We start from the raw sequence: 15,693 nt of genomic DNA, 5'->3' as shown, positions 1-15,693 counted from the left end.
AGAGTTTGGGTATGAGTTATAAGTTTTAACGATCCATCTAAATATATGGATTGAACCAAAGACAATTTTTGACAATTTTGTATTTATATTTTATGCTTTAATATTTGTATGTTAATGAATTCGATAGAGTTATTAAAATTCTATTGAAATTATGAATACATCTAGACTTTTATAGAGTTTTAAAAGTCAATATAGATACCATTTGACTATATAAACTCTATGAAAGTCGGGAGGAGATCATATTCGATCCTTCTCTCGATTAATCGGGACGAAAAAAAATCACTGAACACTCGGGTCAAGAAAAAGATGGGTCATTATTTTTTTCGGGGGGTGATTCTAGTTGGATCGGGATTTTCGAGTTTTTTTCGTCGGCCCTAATAGGCCTCCAACAATTCAACTTAACAAATAAGCATGCCATGTTCCATATTTACCCTTACTCAAATCACTTGTGTAAATAATAAAACACTTCATACATGAATTTTTTTTTATTTTTTATGTCAAAAGTATTATTTACATCTTTTAAATTATTTCACAAAAGATGTACTAATAATAAATTACAATGTCTCATTATTAATCTTTCCGCCTAAACCTATAGTAAGTCTACATTAATTGACCTCCCCCCTTCCTCTAAAATTCTTTCTTCTAGTTCTCTACTCAAGATGCAGAAGTCCATGGACGGGAAGGGGCATATTTCCGATTGTGAGCAAATCATGTTATGTTGTTTGAGGTCCATTTGAAAATCTACCGAAAATAATAATTATATCTCTTTACTCATCTTCCCAAACAAAACTTTTATCAGATCCGGTGGATTGCTCCGACCCTGCTCACTCAATTCGCGTGGATATCATCAATAATCAAATAATATGGTTTTGACTATGTTGTAGAATTCGAAAGATAACATCAAACTCAATTTAGGATTAAAGGATATATAAGCTCAAATTTTAAAATTGTTACTTTAGTTTTACCAATCAAAGAATATTTAATTTCACAATTTTCAGTTTTAATCAAGCGATCAAATTCAATAATTTATGAACTTTTCTATTGGATGTTGACATTTTGTCAAGTACATGTAAAAAAGCGAAATTACTTTGATATTATATCTTGTTTTTCAACTTCAGCCGATGGAAGAATGATAAAGACAAGTGCTCGTATATGTTCCCAATCCCTTGGAATTAAAATCTACTGATATATATGAGAGCTAGTCGTGATATTTATGTTCTTAACTATGACATAACCACCAAAGTTAGTCAATTTGTTTGTTCATATAATTATAATATCTATTTAATAAAACATGTATACATAATTTATTTAAAAAATATAGTTTATCGAATGATTGATGCTAGATGTGTCAAAATATACTAGGTATGTCTTGTCGGGCTATCATACAAAATATGTGCTTGAGTTTGGTTGACAATTTTCCAACCTATCAAAATGACGGACCGGCTCATCTCAAGTCAGATTATACACAAAATCGACTAAATCTACCGTACTAGTCCACCCGCTACCTAAAATAGATAAGTTGAATGAATAATTTTCTAACCCACATCGTCCACTGATAAATTACGACATGTACATACTTGCCCGCCTCTAACTTGCTATACATAAATAATAAAATATTTAACAATATAATATATAATAGTACAAATTTCTATATTTATATTTATATTATATTATTATTGACACGATGATTATGCAAAAATTAATAAATTATGTTATGTAAATACTTGTAAGAAGTAATATTAGAGTAATTGTTAAATATTATAACGGGATTTACTTAAGCACTTTACTAAAAGGTAACACAATCATATATTCTTAATTATATCGATAATATATTTTTAGAGTGAGTTTCATGTGAGACCGTCTCACGGATCATAATCTGTGAGACGGGTCAACCCTACTCATATTCATAATAAAAGGTATCACTCTTAGAATAAAAAGTAATACTTTTTCATGGGTAACCCAATTAAGAGATCCGTCTCACAAATACGACCCGTGAGACCGTCTCACACAAGTTTTTGCCATATTTTTAATATTGATTTGGTTCGAATCCCACTAAATAATATATAGGTAATGTCAATTTGGTTCGAATCCCACTAAATAATTCTACTTCGAGTTGGTTAGAAATTTGTAATTGCAAGTATTTTTTTCCTCCGATTGAACCTTCTAAGCATTCCAATTCTCTGTAGATGATGTATTTTTGTTCTTATGAGGTATGTGCTTAGAGATCTCAATCACCGCTATTTAGAAACATCTCTCATACTATCAAATGAGTTGATCGGGAGCTCGAGAGTCAAAAGAAGAGACACATGTGTGTCTCAATTTTTCTAAAGTTGAGGCTGCGTATGTACTGTTTGTCAAAAAATGAAAGCTTATGGTTGTCGCTATTTCCTATACATTTATTCTTCTTTTGATATGGGCCATTTTTCTTTCATTTTCCCACTTGGCACATACATATCTCATTTATCATAGGAGAAAACAAAACACATGAATCATGATGATATGTTCTCTAAAAGCAAGGATTATCTTCCATATAATACAATGTAATATGTATCTTAAGTCTGTATAACTTAATGAATAACATTATGTTTATTTGAGATCCAACTTTATTGATATTTCTCGAATCAATGAATGTGTGCATAACAAATATGATGAAATATCACATCAAAGTTTCATTAATTTGTTCTTACAACAAAATTACATAAAGGAACCAATTCTCATCCTATGATCCTTGAATTTTAATGGTGGCATGCCTTTTGTCAAATGATCTGTAATAATCAATTCAGTGCTAATGTGCTCAATAATTAATTTCTTATATTTAACACGTTCTCATGTGGCTAAATACTTAATGTCGATGTGCTTGCTTCGAATACCACTTTTGTTATTTTTAGCCATAAAAACAGCAGCTGAATTGTCACGATATATTCTTTGTGGCCTAGATAATAATTTAAGCTATGAAATGAAACTCTTCATGTAATGTCCCGAAAATTTGAAGGTCCACGTGAACCACATGCATGCAAGTTAGTAAATTTCTTTGATATTTTATTAAATTGTTTTGAAGCAGTAAATGCATGTTAATTTCATTAATTATGTGTTTAATTATTTTTATGCATTTTATGCATAATTCATGCATGATAGGATTTAATTCATGAAATTTTAGAAATTCATGCATTAGGGTTTTCTAAGTGCATTTTACGCCCGAACGAGGAATGAAGACTGGAGAATTTTCAGGAAAAATTATTTTGTTAGGTGATTAATTTTTATTAATTATTATAAGGTGTTTTAAGGCTACTTTTCAAAAATGAGATTTTTCTGGGTATTTTTATACGCAAGATTTTATTTTTAACGGTACGTAAATTTTAGCGAATCGGAGAACTTTTGAAGGGTCCGGATATTATTTTCAAAACTTTTTCAACATGAAATATTTTTCGGGAGTATGATTAAATTTAATAGACCTACTTTTAAGCATATTAGACTTATTTAACTTTTTAAGCTTTTAATTATCAAATTTAGGTCTATTATCTATTATTCAACCATTTAATTAATCCTAAACATTATAATTTATATCATTTAATTAATCCTAAACATTATAATTTATACCTAATTACCTCCCTTAAATCCCCATTAAGCCTTATTACGTTTCAATAAACCGCCCACCTCTTCCACTCACAACCCCCTCTAGTGTATTACTGCTGCAAGTTGTCGGTGCACCATTCTTTGCACTTCAAACGAAAAGCTTCCTCCTCCGGCTGTGATCCTCGATCGTTCCTCCTAAAGCAATCATCCAGGCATTCTTGTTCTTTTTTTTTTATGCATCGCATATGCTGATAATATGTGTGAAGTATTTGTATAATTATGTAAATGTTTCGATCTATACCCGTTTGTCCATCGGAAGTAGTAGACATAAGTTTTATTTTTCCTTCTTTTTCTTTCTCACGTTTCCATTGATCATGGTTGCAAGGGGGCTGTTGAGTGTTGCTATTGAAGGGTCTTCTTCATCGAGAGGGAACTGTCAGTAAGGGGTAGAGAGCTGGTGTTCTGTACGCTAAGAACCGAGAGGATGGTAAGGGGTTTGCTTCGGGTTTGGAGTAGATCGTGTGTTAGGGGTTGGGACAACGGTGCAAGGGTGGATCCAAGGCCCATACCAGACCATCATGAGTCTGAGTCATGGCTCGAGGAGGCCCAACCATCGCTGGTATCGTAAGCTGTCGAATGATCGAAGATCGTAGGAGCGCGGGGTGAAGTCTCGGGGTTTAGCGCTGGTGGGTTTCTGCAATGTGCATGGGGCCGAGGGGTGGTTCAAGTAGGTCCAATAGGTCCTGGTCTTGGTCCCCAGCAGGCTGGCTCGTGACTGGAATGTGGAGTCTGGCTGTTGGCGTAGTAGTGGGGAAAGAGGTACATGAGGGAATTAATGAGGGTAGGGCCGAGAGTTAAGGTAAGGTGGAGCTTTTCTTTTTAGCCGAGAGTTTGAGCTGGTTATGATAAATTTAGGATCATTTTAGTGTTTATAAGATGGGGTAAAAAGTTGGAAGAGATTTGATTAAATTTTGAGTCGATTCGGATTAGAATCGGGATCCCGGTCCAAGTTTTAAAACGAATCGGTTAGGTTCTGAATTTGGATCTTATTTACGTCTAAGAATATTTTAAAAATGTTTTGGGATATTTAAGGAGTTTGGTAAGCTTCGGGTCAATTTTAGATGTTCAGGGGTGAAATGATAATTTTTGGGTTTCCGGGGGCAAAATGGTCATTTTGCACCCGAGGTGAGATGTTGGTCCTGGCAGCGCCCTGAGCACAAATTTATGATATTTTAAATGTTATGCATCACGTTTACCATTTTTACGCAATATTGATTAATACGTTGCATGCTTGGTTTAAAGGAAAAGTTACGTATATGCATGTTTTTATTAAGTGATGAAAATGATGATATTTTTGAAGGATGTGATTTGGTAGTGACTGACGATATATGTATACGATGATATGATTGGAGATATCGTGAGGGAAAAGGCCCCAGAGGGAGCCCGTTTACGGGAGAAGGCCCCAGAGGGAGCCCGACGATCGTATTTCCATTGACATGATATGAGATATGATGAGCTGAGGCCCGGGCTCAGTGGGCGGGTAATGCTGTCGCTGATGTCCCCCGCCGCCGGGTACCACGGTTTTTATAGATGGATCCATCGATAGAGCTGATACGATAGAGCTGATACGAAAGTCACAACTAATGAACTGAATTCAATTAAAAGAAAATGTTTAAGTTTATGATGATATGATGAGCTGTTTTGACACGTATATGATGATATGAGATGACATGATATGAGACGACATGAGTTGACACACATGTTTTTATACGATACGTTTACGTTATGCTTTTAAGTTCATGAAATATATGTTGAGTATGATATTTTTCACTGTTGTGTGTTATGTATATGTACTTGTTATTAACGGTACAGGTGTGTTGAGTCTTTAGACTCACTAGGCGTGTGTGATGCAGGTGAGCTTGTTATTGTGAGGACAGGAGGTGCTGAACACTGAGTAGACAGACCTGGTGGGGTGACACGACCCGAGGACCACATGTTTTTCCGCATTTTGATTTACGAGTTTTGAGAGGAGTTAAACATTTTTGTATGTTGATGATATTACGATTTTTATACGTTTACGTTGATTTTGGATGACGTTAGTTATTTTTAAACTGCGTCATTCTTGTTGGTAAATAAATACGATTATTTTAAATGTTATTTTCTAATTGCGAGCTTTTAAAAAAAAATATTTCCGAACTTTTAAAACGAGTAGACGTTTCACTTCAACCATATACCATGTGAGGTTGCCTCAAAATAACCTACGAACTCAGTTTCATAGTAGAAGTAACAGTTAATGTCTGCTTTGAACTTCTCCAAGATACATCTCCACCAACGAGCATGAAAATATATCATGAAGTGGATTTTCGTAAATCAATGCAGCCAGCGTAGTCTGAATCAGAGTTGTCAATTACTTCCAAATTCTCAGTTTGTCTGAACATAAACATATAATCTTTGGTCCCTTGAAGGTACCTCATCACTTTATTTGCAGCTTTCCGGTGGTCTAAGCCTAGTTTACTCTGATATCTTCCCAACATCCCAACAACAAATGCAATGTGAGGTTTAGTGCAAACCTGAGCATATGTCAAGCTTCCGACAGCATAAGCATAAAGAATTTTTTTTCATTTCTTCCTGCTCTAGATCATTCTTTGAATATTGGCTTAAATTGAACTTATCTCATTTCACAATAGGATCTACACTTGGTAAACAATCTTTCATCTGATATCTCTCTAAAACTTTGTTGATATAAATTTCTTGAGATAGACCTAGTGTAATGCCCCAGATTTTGATTACTGTAATTCGGAATGATTTGAGATTATTGATTTTGGATCTGATATGATTATAGATGCATTATTCCGAGACTGAACGGGGCAAAGTGTATGAATTATACAAAATTGGACAGAACTAGTGGCGTCCGAGCGGTAGTTTTTTACCGCCCGAGCGCCAATGTTCAACAAAAATATGTCTCGGGCAGAAAGTGCCGCGCCCGAGCGGTAGAATATTACCGCCCGAGCGCCAATGTGTGATAAGCCAAGTATCCGGGCAGAAAGTGCCGCGCCCGAGCGGTACTTTCTTACCGCCCGAGCGCCGCCTGGAAATGGGGAAAAGAAGACACGTTTCTTAGACATGCAACGTGGGATATATATATATATATATATATATATATATATAGATATATATATATACATATATATCAATCTTCAGAAATAGAACGAAGGGAAGAACGAGAAAAGGTTTCTGGAAAAGAGTGAAAAATCCTTACGCCTTTTGTGAGAAATCCGTCCGTCTGATTTTGAATCCGACTTCGGTATTGAGTTCCTATCGACGTAGGCTACGACTGGACGTAAGTTTTACTACGTTTTGATATGTTTTGAAATTATGGTATTGTCAGAATCTGATATGATTCATATATGATGTTCTTGACATGTTAGACATCGTATAATCGAAACCGGACTAAAGAATAGACACCATATAGAATGGTTATGATTTTTGGAGTTGAGTTGATTAAGATTGGATATCAGAATTGAATGGATATCAAATATGAGGGGTTAGGATTGATATCTAACTGATATAGTAGTGCTGGATATATTGAAATTATGATGTTATGTTATTGAAACAGAATTTGATTGAATTCTGATTATATCCAGTATTAATTGAGTGGTGTATTGATACCGTACCCTCGATATCGTTATTGTCAGACTGAGTATTGACAGGCTTAGAGTTCGAGACTTCGACAGAGTCAGAGTAACAGAAAGAAAGGTATAAATTAATGTTGAGTTGGGATTGCACAACTCGAGTGAGGTTTGACTCGAGTCTCCCTAAATCACATACTTAGTTTATTACATTGATAATTGTAATTGATGAGATTGATGTTTGTAGTCTATTGATTTATAGTCACTGCATGTATTGACCACTGATTCGTTTAGTCATTGGCTGATTCGCCTAGTCACCGACTGATTCGTCTGGTTATTGACTGATTCGTCTAATTATCGACTGATTCGTCTAAACATTGGCTGATTTGCTTAATTATTGACTGATTTGTCTATTTATCGACTGATTCGTCTAAACTTTGGCTGATTCGCTTAATTACTGGCTGATTCGTCTAGCATTGGCTGATTCGCTTAATTCTTGACTGATTCGTCAATTCTGCGGCTGTTTCGTCCAGACACTGGATATAGGAATTATATCGATGCCGTTTAGGGTTGAGTCATTCCTATCAACGGAAATTCGATATAATTCTCAATATCCAGACATCGGGATCCCTAGGTTAGAGTCGATTCGAGTCTGAGACGACGCGTTGTTTGAGTCGAGTTTGAGTCTGAGTGTGATTCATTGCTTGATATTGAGTTATGTTTCTGATTTGATACATGTTATGAATATTTGTTATTATGCTTTTATATATGTTTTTATATGATTGCATGTATACATTGTTTATACTGGGATTTATTCTCACCAGAGTTATCCGGCTGTTGTCTTGTTTTGTATGTGTGCATGACAACAGGTGGGACAGGTTCAGGGTTGAAGAGATGAAGAGAGATCATGATTAGAGTGGAGGCTCCGGACTTGGATTAGAGATAGGGTTAGACACTTGATATTAGATGTTGAACCTTAGTTGAATAAATGTATGTGATACATCACTTGTACCTTTATACTGAGATGTATATACGTTTTATTTCACTACGTTCCGCATTTTAAAAAAAAAATTTAGACCCTGTTTTATAATTGATTAATTAGTCCCAATGATGATTAAGAACATGATTAGCGTCCGGGTCCCCACAACAGGTGGTATCAGAGCGATAGATCCTTTAGATTGAGATAGAAGAGGCTAGTGAGCGGGGTAGATTGAGGTTTTCTTTCCTGCTTTTGAATGCTAGCATGTCTTACTGCTTTAATACATGTTACTTCCTTATCTGATTTGATATAGTAATATGTTTTATTGAGAATGGATCAGCACCGATTCTAGATCAGCAGTAAGATGATCGGAGGAGGGACTGAATTGAAACAGGTTTATTGGATTGGGTTACTAATCCTTTTGATATCAGATATGCCTCCCAGACGAATCCCAGAACAGGGTAGTACATCGAATCCTCCAATGGATGTAACACCTACTCCAATGGAAACCTTGCTGAAGAGGTTTCAGTCATTCAAACCACCGACTCTTAAGGGTACTGAGACATCAGTTGAGTGTGAGAGTTGGTTAGGTAACATTGAGATGCTGTTTGATTCACTGGAGTACAGTGATGAGCGCCGAATTAAATTGATTGGGCACCAGTTGCTTGATGTTGCAAAAAGCTGGTGGATTACGATGAAGAGGGCCTTGGAGCAACGAGGTACGATTATTACTTGGGATGTATTTAAAACTGAGTTTTATCAGAGATTTTTCCCAGTATCGTATAGGAAAGACAAGGGGGCGGAGTTTGCCAATTTGAGACAGGGTCAGCTGAATATTGAAGAATATGTGACCAAGTTCTCTACCTTGTTGAAGTTTGCTCCACATGTGGCTGAAAATGACGAAGCCGTTGCCGATCAGTTCATCAATGGCTTAAATCCCGATATATTTACATTGGTGAACACAGGGCGACCAAATAACTTTGCTGATACCATGAATAGAGCAAAGGGCGCTGAAGCGGGCCTGATAAGGCAGAGAGGAGCTGCATCTGTTTCTCTAGAATTGAGACCACAGCAACCACCTCCCCGATTTGAGAGTGGCAGTAGCAGTGGTGGAAAGAAAGATTTCCTGAAGGCTAGAGGTAAGCAGTTTAAGAAGTCTGGCGGCAGTTTGTCTAGCTCCAGTGGTCCCCAGCATGGTTATACCGGGGCTTACTGCAAAAAATTGTGGAGGGAGACATTCCACTGAGCAATGCCAAGGAGTACTTGGTAGTTGCCACTTCTGCAAACAACGGGGACATTTTGCCAGAGTGTGTCCACAGAAGGGTTCTCAAAGATCCCAGGGAGCCGAACCATCTGGATCAGCAGCATAGGGGAGTAGACGATCAGCTGCTGTTCATTTCTTTCAGCCAGCACCATCTCAGTCACAGCAGAGGCCAGGAGGAAGCCAGACAGTTGGCCAGCCTCCTAGACAGCAGGCCAGAGTATTTTCTTTGACCGAGGAGCAGGCTCAGGAAGCACCAGATGATGATGTTGCAGGTAACTAATTTGTTTGATTATCCTGCATATGTATTGAGGGATACCGGTGCTTCACATATTTTTATTCCTGAAAGATTTGCATTGATGCATGCATTATCTATTGAGTCCCTATTTACTGTAGTATTTGTTTCTTTTCCTTTGAGAAAAGATCTTGTATCAGCAATTTCTGTTAGATCTTGTATACTACAGTAGAATAAGAATGAGATCGAGTTAGATTGTGTGGTAGATGGTATTGTACTGGTGTTCTCTGATTTTGGGACTGCATTACTGATATTGATATGCTGACCAAGTACAGAGCTACCCTAGATTCGTTCCAGAAGATGGTGAGAATTGGACCTGAAATGGCCAATGGATGAGTATTGTACGATAAGGATTCTAGATTGAGAACTCCTTTGATAATTCGTACTATCTATGACTCGATTATTACAGAAAGAAGCAGAGGGACTCCTTATGTATTCAGTTGATTTACTGAAATTGAGTCTATCATTGGCTGATCTACCAATGATATGAAAGTTATTGATGTTGTCCCCTGATAAGACTTCAGACCTGATTTCAGTCAGAGAGATTGATTTTAGCCTTGATTTGGTATTAGAAACTGTTGAATTGGTGAATCTTGATTGAGACAGATTGCATTCAGGATGTGTTATATCTGAAGATGATATATTTGTTGATTTTAACAGAATTAAACCGTAATTAGTTGGCTGAGGTGGATATCGGTGTCAGATATTTGCGGTTTTATGAGTGTAGCAAATCAGTATCGATGAGTGATGTTTTGAATCTGATTGAATATTGTTGTTGTTCTGAATTCGTGTTTGAATCAGGTAAGTAATACTGTATTGTATGTTAATAACTGACTTGTTGGTGCACCATATTTCGAAGTTGAAATGACAGAGATTGTCAGAAGGGTGCAATACTTGATTCCGTAGGCATCCTGATAGCAGAAAATGTTTTGATAGAAACGAATGAGATTATATGTGGCAAAGTTGGTACTGAAATGTCTAATTACTTACAGATAAACACAGAAAGATAGAAACCAGGAGATTGGTTCTACATGTTATTGATACTTAAATAGAAATGGGAGTACATTTCTATGGATTGATGACGAACTATTGAAAACTCCCTAAGACTGTATTGTGATTATGATTGTAATCGATAGAATGCTTGAATCTGAATATATTATGTGTACAGGATGATGTACAGATAAGATCAGACGATCAAGAGTATGTTAGAAAAGTGATTAGACTGTACTGAATGCCGAAGTTGATTATATCATACCATGATTTTTGGGTTGATTTTATATTTTTGGCAGAATAGATCACAAACTCTTTCACCTATCGTCTATAGATTGACGGATAATCAGAGCGAATTATCCGGATACTAGAGAATATCCAGGAATTGTAGTGCTAGATTTTAGCACTAGTTGACATGATTGATTGTCATTTATGAAATTTCATACGACGATAGTTATCAAATGCGTATTGAAATAGCATTATTCGAGATCTTGTACAGTAATCTCTGCCAATTTCCTTTATTTGGAAATTATATCTCGATGATAGTGGAGATTGAATCTGATAAGATCAGAGATTTAATATACGGCTCAGAATAGACAGACTAAATAAGCCAATGTCGGACTATGACTATTGGTATTTGAGGCCGAAGATTGAATATAATCTTGACGAGGATTAATAGTTTTGATAGGAAATAATAATCTTAACGGGGATTACTAGATGTTGTAGAAGATGATGAGTGTAATGACCCGATTTAATTATATGTTATTTGGCGATAATTAGGATTAATTATTTTAAATTGAGTAATTTAAAATAATTAAGTCAAATAATTAAATTGTGTGTTTATTCATATTTAAATTTTATAGCACACAAGAGTTGAAATAAAATAGTCCGGATCAAATTTCGAACCCCGAAAAGATAAACATACACTTGTACATACATACATATATATATATATATATATATATATATATATATATAGAATAATGATAATCATCATCATCCAAACGTTTCTCTCTCCCCGTAAACTCCATTTCCAAAATCTCCAACCCACCGTCGCAGCTTTGACCGTCGATTGTGGCCGCACCGGTCATCGAAAAATTAAACTAAATATACGGTTGGAAAGCTCTCGACGTAAGCTTTCCATTGATACCATCCTTGTTAGGTAAAATCGCGATTCCTGAAAACCCGTCTAACAACACCGCCGGTTTCGCCGTTGAAATCGACGTCTTCCGTCGCTCAAAACTAAAAATTGATTGAGGGGTTTTGTTCCTTGTGATGTAAGCTTTCTTTTGATACCAGTTTTGTAAATTTTCGAGAACGACCCGTCGGCTTCGTTTTTCTGTGTGATTCCGGTCATCTTCTCCGGCGAGTTGCCGCCTGTTGCCGGTGAGCTTCGGTTTAGGCTCGATTTTAGCCACTGTTATTGGAAGTACAACTGGTATCGGTGCGAATCGTTGCCTATGTGAATTTAATTTAATTTCGACTCAAATATTGTATCATTATTAATTAATTATTGGGCTATTGTTGTAGGTTCCGGAATTGTGCAAGTTGGAGGTATAATCTGGTGAACCTAGAATTTATCGCAGTCGCTTAAATATTATTTTGGCGTCATTTAAAGCTAAAAAGAATAAGTGCGACGATAAAATAGAAATGATTGATTTCAGGCATTTTAGTCGAATATTGGAATTTTAGGAATTTAAAATGCCTAAATGGTTGAAATTGGATTTTTTAGTAAATTTAAATGGTTCTCGAATTTTTATATGATAATAAGACCATTTAAATTAATATTCAGGTGATTTGTCTGAGTTGGCAATTCCAGGGCTTTCTTGAGGATTTAAGTTACTGGTAAATTAGTTGAGGTACGTAGAGATCAGTTATTTTTCACGATGTCTGACAGAGACATCTGATGATCCTGTGTATGATTTATTTGCTATTTGCTGATTTATGTGATATTGTATGCTGACTTGCATATTATCAGTTGGTAATTGATGTGCAAAATAAAATAAAATATTTCTTTGGTTCACACATATTTTATTTTCGTTAGACACATCAATACCACTGAACATATCATATTGAGCCTATCTGTTATTGAGATCCAGTAATATTTCGGTTGAGATCCGTTATATATATGATATGATATGGTGTTCTGGAGATGTTTGGCTACCTTGATTCGGTCCGGCTTAGGTAGTTGCTGGCATCAAGTGTGAAGCCATATCCCAGACACTGTCCGCTGAGTCGTGGACGGGTCCGCTGAGTCGTGGACCAGCTCGAGCATATATGTATGATTGTTGATATCGATCATTTGACTCCTGATATCCTAATATCTTGCACTTATTCATGCATTGCATTCATGCATGGCATCATTGCATTTCTATGTCATATATCGTGGTTTCTTGATGTCTCGTACTGGGGTTACTGACCCCCGAGAGGGGGCTGTCGTGTCTTTAGTGTGTGGACATGACAGGTGGTACAGGTGGTTCGACCTCAGGTGCTCGAGAGGAAGCCTCGGGAAGTACCAGAGCTCCTTGAGAGTAGGCTCAGTTGTATTTAGGTACTGCGTAGTGTTGCTGTCTCCCAGATACTATATGTATATATTTGGAGGATTGTATTATGGTATTATCGAGCCTTGTCGGCTCTATGATATTTTGATTTGTATATGTCATGATCGTGTCTGGCTGGCACGTGTGTATGCTGTTGTGTTTATTGAGGGCACATGTTGTTTATTTTGAGTATTTGATTTTCTGGTATGTCCTATTTACAGGAAGGTCATGCCGAAATTTTTATAGGCCCAACCGCAAATTTTTAACTCACTTTTCCGCTGTTAACTGATTAATCATGGTTGCATGTTAATAAATCGTTATTAGGATAACGGGCCCTCACAATGAGACTACCTTATCATGAGTTATCGACTGGTATATACGGAGGTTGTATAACCAGTGCTTTGCGATTGATTCTATCAGAAATTATTTCGAATAGTATTATGAGATTATACTTTTTGAATAATTACTCTAGTTTGGAATCAGAGATTCGTGAAAGAAAGATATTTCCGGATGAAGAATATTCCGCTGTTGGAAGTACAGTACAATCATCAGGGCATCGAAGAGACTACCTAAAAGACAGAATCTGATATGAGATTGATTTCAGAGTGGATTCATTAAGATGAGTTTTCTGATTAAACTCTATTATACATTTCTTCTGGTATATTTGAAATGATTGCCTATGATTTCGGGGACGAAATCAAATCTAAGGGGGGGAGAAATGTAATGCCCAAGATTTTGATTACTGTAATTCGGAATGATTAGAGATTATTGATTTTGGATCTGATATGATTATAGATGCATTATTCCGAGACTGAACGGGGCAAAGTGTATGAATTATACAAAATTGGACAGAACTAGTGGCGCCCGAGCGGTAGTTTTTGACCGCCCGAGCGCCAATGTTCAACAGAAATATGTCTCGGGCAGAACGTTTGGCGACCGAGCGGTAGAATATTACCGCCTGAGCGCCGCCTGGAAATGGGGAAAAGAAGACACGTTTCTTAGACATGCAACGTGGGATATATATATATATATATATTTATATATATATATATATATATATATATATATAGATATATATATCAATCTTCAGAAATAGAACGAAGGGAAGAACTAGAAAAGGTTTCTGGAAAAGAGTGAAAAATCCTTACGCCTTTTGTGAGAAATCTGTCCGTCTGATTTTGAATCCGACTTCGGTATTGAGTTCCTATCGACGTAGGCTACGACTTGGACGTAAGTTTTACTACGTTTTGATATGTTTTGAAATTATGGTATTGTCAGAATCTGATAGGATTCATATATGATGTTCTTGACATGTTAGACATCGTATAATCGAAACCGGACTGAAGAATAGACACCATATAGAATGGTTATGATTTTTGGAGTTGAGTTGATTAAGATTGGATATCAGAATTGAATGGATATCAAATATGAGGGGTTAGGATTGATATCTAACTGATATAGTAGTGCTGGATATATTGAAATTATGATGTTATGTTATTGAAACAGAATTTGATTGAATTCTGATTATATCCAGTATTAATTGAGTGGTGTATTGATACCGTACCCTCGATATCGTTATTGTCAGACTGAGTATTGACAGGCTTGGAGTTCGAGACTTCGACAGAGTCAGAGTAACAGAAAGAAAGGTATAAATTAATGTTGAGTTGGGATTGCACAACTCGAGTGAGGTTTGACTCGAGTCTCCCTAAATCACATACTTAGTTTATTACATTGATAATTGTAATTGATGAGATTGATGTTTGTAGTCTATTGATTTATAGTCACTGCATGTATTGACTACTGATTCGTTTAGTCATTGGCTGATTCGCCTAGTCACCGACTGATTCGTCTGGTTATTGACTGATTCGTCTAATTATCGACTGATTCGTCTAAACATTGGCTGATTTGCTTAATTATTGACTGATTTGTCTATTTATCGACTGATTCGTCTAAACTTTGGCTGATTCGCTTAATTACTGGCTGATTCGTCTAGTATTGGCTGATTCGCTTAATTCTTGACTGATTCGTCAATTCTGCGGTTGTTTCGTCCAGACACTGGATATAGGAATTATATCGATGCCGTTTAGGGATGAGTCATTCCTATCAACGAAAATTCGATATAATTCTCAATATCCAGACATCGGGATCCCTAGGTTAGAGTTGAGTCGAGTCTGAGACGACGCGTTGTTTGAGTCGAGTTTGAGTCTGAGTGTGATTCATTGCTTGATATTGAGTTATGTTTCTGATTTGATACATGTTATGAATATTTGTTATTATGCTTTTATATATGTTTTTATATGATTGCATGTATACATTGTTTATACTGGGATTTATTCTCACCGGAGTTATCCGGCTGTTGTCTTGTTTTGTATGTGTGCATGACAACAGGTGGGACAGGTTCAGGGTTGAAGAGATGAAGAGAGATC

The 15,693-nt window shown here is 36.3% G+C and overlaps 1 long non-coding RNA gene across 2 annotated transcripts; it reads left to right on the top strand.

Annotated features, from left to right (window-relative positions):
• The first annotated feature begins 11,722 nt into the window (after positions 1 to 11,722).
• LOC140829744 (uncharacterized) lies at positions 11,723 to 13,580 on the top strand. Of its 2 annotated transcripts, XR_012117511.1 has the most exons (4): positions 11,723 to 12,171; positions 12,258 to 12,281; positions 12,520 to 12,586; positions 13,192 to 13,580. It is a non-coding gene; the product is annotated as an uncharacterized lncRNA (long non-coding RNA). The 2 variants fall into 2 exon arrangements; XR_012117510.1 differs by lacking the exon at positions 13,192 to 13,580 and having other exon boundaries at positions 12,520 to 12,916.
• Positions 13,581 to 15,693: the final 2,113 nt, after the last annotated feature.

The sequence above is a fragment of the Primulina eburnea genome, chromosome 4, assembly GCF_022965805.1.
Source record: "Primulina eburnea isolate SZY01 chromosome 4, ASM2296580v1, whole genome shotgun sequence".
Lineage (NCBI taxonomy): Eukaryota > Viridiplantae > Streptophyta > Magnoliopsida > Lamiales > Gesneriaceae > Primulina > Primulina eburnea.
The sequence above is the reverse complement of the archived record's forward strand: the minus strand, read 5'-3'. Positions and strand labels throughout refer to the sequence as shown.